The sequence below is a fragment of the Solanum tuberosum genome, unplaced genomic scaffold (genome assembly GCF_000226075.1).
Source record: "Solanum tuberosum cultivar DM 1-3 516 R44 unplaced genomic scaffold, SolTub_3.0 scf00292, whole genome shotgun sequence".
NCBI lineage: Eukaryota > Viridiplantae > Streptophyta > Magnoliopsida > Solanales > Solanaceae > Solanum > Solanum tuberosum.
The window spans coordinates 738,131-744,062 of NW_006239216.1; positions in this window are offsets into that span (position 1 = coordinate 738,131).

The following is a 5,932-nucleotide window of genomic DNA, read 5'->3' on the forward strand; positions in this document are numbered from 1 at the left end:
TTAGACAATGAATAATGGTGTAAGTAAGAGAATGACTATGTTGAGAGTGCTGCGACTTTGGAAACTACAGTTTGTGAAGTTCGTCATAAGGGAATGGATTGCGTAGTATATTATGATGATGAAGTTGCACCAATCAAAATCAGAAGTTCTACGGTGGTTTTATAGTGTGGGTGCATATCATTACAGGGTCATTGTACGGCAACTACGGCGGTACTCGTGTTATCTTGGTTAGGATTATGGGCTATGCTGCTTCTGCCATCGATCGGGCTTATGAAATTGTGCATATATGTATATGTATCAGACAAATTACACCTAATTTTGACCCCATTTTGAGACACATGTATCTGAACGTATCTGAATGTATTTGAATGCACTAATATCTGATAAGATACGTAATATTACAAATTAGAATATATCTAACTAATTAACTCCTAAACAAATGTGATTCATGTTAGTTTCTCGATTATCTACCATAGTAAATTAACTCACGCTTACCTACAACGCTATGTGTGCTTCCATACAACGCTACTATATGATGTTGACCGTGTAGTATGTTTTAATTGGAAAAACAGATCACTTTTATTTAATCTCTTTACACTTTAGAGATATTAGTGGCACTGTGCTTCTCAATGGCACATACTTCTTTATTCTATCAAAAGTAAAAGGAAAAAAAAAAAATACTACTCTATCAATCTGTCAAGTGTCAACCAAATAAAATTGCATATTTAAAATTTATAATTATATATGATATAAGTATAAGTTTGATGTTTAATGTAATTTGCATTTATGTTAGTAACAAATTACACGCAAAAATTTTAATAATAGAATACAAATTTTATCAATACATAACACTTGTACTCTTAATATAACTCTCTTTTTTTTTTCTTTTTTCTTTTCTATAATATAGAAGAGTCGTGTTATCAATATTGCTATATCCTTGGTTTTCACTTATATTGCTAATGCTATTCCTAAGCATGCAGGGCCCTCCATATTGATATTTTGCTCTTGTATTTTACTAGACTTTTCTTCATATTACAACATCACTTTGTCATATTTTTCTAGTTTCTAAATCTCTTATGCTAGGTTTCTTAGGCTCTAAGTGAAGTGAACATTATATTTGCATGTGGGGCTATTGGGTTATTTGTTAGATATTTTGCACTAAACAGTTACTTCATTCATCTCAATTATTTATCTAATTGTCATGATTTAAAATGAAATTTTATGAAGAAAAAGAATTTTTTAAAATCTTGTGGCTTTACATTAGAAATATATAAATGTATCGAAACATATTTTAATTATTGTGATTTTAAATATGTCATGTAGAAAGTTGAAATTAAAAAGTTAAACAAATAAGTTGAAACGAATGAATTATATATAAAATGCTATTATGTAAATTGTATTTAAATAAATGAATAAATAAAAATCGAACATTATTAATGGTTAATGAAAATATGACATTATACAATACTTACGACATCCCATTTTATAACGTTTTGAATTGTGTGTGAAATTCAAAAATCAAGAGACCATTAGGAACTATTACTAGAGAAAAAAAAAAAAATTCAAATGATAGCCAAATCAGTTTCAAATAATAATAAACGTAAGGAAGATCAATCACTCACAAATGTTAGTTAAAAGCTTTAAAATTCACACACACTCAATGTATACTCTGATATGTATTCTTATGCATAGTTAATATATAACTTCGTATATTTCGAACATATTACTAATTAAGTTTAGCCGAACTTTATATATCGATAAGTTTCCCATTTTTTCTTTTTTACTTTTTAAAAAAATATTCAAAATCCTTATTCAACAGGGGTAACTATCATCTCAACATCTTATCAAAGTAAAAATCAGAGTCAAAACGTTTTGATTCTTGAAAAATATAGATGATTGCAAGGATTTCTGAAAAAATTAATTTATAATCAGATTATAATATTTTTAATTTTTTTTATAACGAATAAGTTTGAATAACTTCATTGATGTAAAACAAAATAAAATGGCTTTGCTTTATGACTTTCTTAGTGAACTCTTGAGAAATTTATTATCAAAACTAGTACTAATAAACTTCTTTTTTTTTAAAGCACTTTTTTTGGCCATCATGCCATTTTATTATTTAAAGGAAAAATTACGTGAAATAACAAACATCTAGAATTTATTATGTAATATAGTTATAGTTTCGCAAATTTTTGCTATTTGATTTTCTAATTGTTTAGATTTAGAATTTGTATAATTCGGTCCCTGATTGTTTAAATTCAGAATTTGTATAATTCGGTCCCTTATTATATAAATCCAGCATTTGTATATGCTTACCCTACCTATTTGTATACGATTTATGAAAAATCATAATGAATTGCCTTGTTTATATATGACAAACGAAATATACAAACGGAGTTATACAAAAATTTCTAAAAGTATAAATACAGAATTTGTATATACTTATCCTTTTTGTATATTCGCAAACGAAATATAAAAACCGCATATACTTACCCTGGATGTATATTTGTAGGCAAAATATACAACCGGACAAATAAAATATACAAACCGTAGTCTCCATAACAAATAGAATTATAGCTATAGAGCATAATTATTGAAACTATATCTAAAGTCTTATTATATCCATTGTCTTTGCTATTTCTGAAATTTTCTTTTTTTAAATGGCAAAGATCCAGTTGGATCATAATTTGTCCGACAAAACAAACAAAATAGAGAAAAGAAGTAAATCTATTTCTAAAAGCAATTAATAGTACTAAAAAAAATGCATTTTTCGTATTTGAATATAAAATTCTCTGAGCAAATTCAGATATACAAATAGAAAGTACAATGTAACATTAAGATAATGGACTGACCCAACTCACGTGGGCTTAGATTTTGTCTTTTCCAAAATCTAGCTCAACCACAAGTCCCCAATCATTTGTATTATTACAAGCCAAATCACAAATCACAAAATATTCACATGCATAATAGAAAATTTTCTCCACCTCCACACCATAGATATACATCACTTTTGTCATGTGTCATCCGTGAAATTGTACTTGATATATTATTATTGTTATTGCTGATTTATTAAAATAATTCACGATATTATGATAAATGCAATATAATCGTGCTTTGAGAATTAGGTGTCGGGTTCTGTATCTCTATATATATAACCCGCAAAGGGTGATACGGGTAATATTCCCAGACAAAACTTCTCATCTGGACCACATGCCTCATCACCCTATTGCGTAAATGTGTATTCCATTTTTCAATAGGGTAATAACCTTTTTTGGATTAGATTATTGGTCTATTACCCAAATACAAACAAGGTTCTAGTATTTACTATCTTCTTTTTATTTTTTATTTAATTATACAAATTTCGAAAACTACACTTTTATACAAACTTTAAAAAGTTATATATAAAAGATTGAATGTATCGAAGATAAAACTGAAAAGCCAAAGAAAATCATTGTCATATACAAATATAAATCAAACTAAGAATTGTTGGTGCTGAATCATTCAAATGTGACGAATTATACAAACTCGAATCGTAACCCACGTAATTAACGCTAAATATTAGCGGCAAATTGTAAATTAGCTAAACTCCAGCTATGTTAACTAATTAACTAGTATATATTTCTTTATTAGCGTGATTTCCCTCAAAATAATATTAATTTCTTCTTGAAATCTTAAAATATTACTTATTATGAAATAAAAGAACTAAAACCTCACTTATTAAGAAATTGAGGGAGTATTGACTAAGATAGATAGTCGGTTGATTATGCAATAGAGATGTATAACAATGTTTGCCGTTGAAAAATGGACGTAATGATCCAAATTACACCATTCTTTTACGTTGAAGAAAAAGAAAGTTTAATGTTTTAATTTAAGTTTATCACCATCACATGATTATTTGTTCCACGTAGACATGTTTCTAATTTAAGATATGTATTAGTAAGTTAGTATATATATTTTTGGTAACATATCGATATTTTGCTATTATATCTTTAAATAGTGAATATTAATTTTTTTAAGAAGTTAAATTAAATATCATATCAAATACTAAGTATTCATTTTTAATTCGGTATATATCAAATAGCAAAATATCATATCAATACACTAGAGATTTCTAGAAGGTTAAACTTACTTGCATATATTATACTAAAATAATATAATTTATCATGATTAAATGATTTAATAATAAAGTATAATATATATTAATTAATTATGATTAATTAAAAAAATATTATATTATTCAAACACATAATATATGTATATACTAATCATTTGCGATAAGTTTTACCTTTTTGAATTTAGTAACAAATTTGAAAGTCATAAGATAAATTTATTCTTACATAGTTCATAGATATATATCAGTTGCACTCTATTTTTGTAAGGTGTAAAGTATAGTATATGCTTGGAATTTACGCAGATTCAGGAACCTTCATGGAAGTTGTTTTTTTTTTTTTTTTTTTTTTTTTTTTTTTTTATATTTTTTTTGCTTTTGCATATTTCTGTTACACACTTATAAGGTTGGCTATCGCTTTTTTGACTAGATATTTTACTTTGCCATCTCATCAATTTATATATGCCGCACTGATAAAACTCAAGACTATCAAATATTTTATATGTTTTAAAAATTTTGAGTTATTAATTATTGTGATTTATAATACTACTTTTTATGTGATTCTGAAATAATATATGTAACTTACTATTTCCTATTTTATGTGGTATTGATAAAATTTCGAACATCAATCAATATTTTTTACCTAATCATAGATAAAAGAATCTACAAACGATATTTGGTCATTGTGAATCCAGTATATAATGTACGAATTAGAGTGAACTAAACTATATTTACCCAGATCATGTATATACGTTCTAAACAAATATTGAAAATTTATAATAATTGATTATAAACTCAACATATCAACTTAAAATTATTATAAAATTTTAGTAACTCTAAATAAAAAATTTATCTTTATTAATTATCAAATTATAGTGATTGTATAAGCGAGTTATGAATATGAGAACTGTCACGCCTTTTTTTTCCGGCCTTTTCTAATTAAAGTGAAATTATTGAGAAGGGATTATTTTATTTAAAAAAAGAATCATCATTTGAAATCGAGTTACATTGTTTCAAGTTATTTTTTTTGAAATCCTAATTAAAAGAGAATGACTCTTTTAATTAATATGCAAAAATAAAGTTCGGATTAGCAATTCTGTTGTTCGAGGAAAGGTATGAGGCACCCCTAAATTTCATGATTCTAACAAGTCGCTTTTTATCAACCTATGTTTGACTTAAATCAACCTTGAATAAATTGTTTGCCTATGGTTCACTTCAATTTTGTTGAACTCTATTAGTCTTAACTAAGACGTCTAGTGATCCGTGGCGGATCCAGAATTTCCATCAAGGGGTTTCGGAAAAAAAGAGAGTAGTGCCTAAGATTTCATCTTGGAACCTCAAGGTAAATTTTGAAACCCTCGACCACTAAGCAAACCTCTGATCTTACATTTAGGAGGTGTTGGGTTTAGCAAGGTATGAATGGGAAATAGTGAATGGGAAATGAAAAGAGAAAATGGAAAGTGGAAGAACCAATGAAAATGGGGGAACCAATTTTGGAGGGAAAATGAAAAGTCATTGCAAAAGTGCAAATGAATAGTCATTTTTTCCATATCGGTAGAAGAGAGGAAATTGTTGTCCTTATATTAGGAAACACTTCCTTTACTTCTTAAAGGGTTAAGAAGAAGGTGCCCCCTCGCGCCGTCGTCGTCGCTCGCTCGACCTCGGCCTCGGCTTTGGATTTGGCAAATGATGTGATTGATTGATAATATTTTTGGACAAAATTTATTTAATCAATCTTGTTAAATCATTTCCTTTTCTCTTATAAATTAATTCAGAATGTTGGTTAACTAACAGAATTAATTTGGCGCAACTGAATTTATTTGA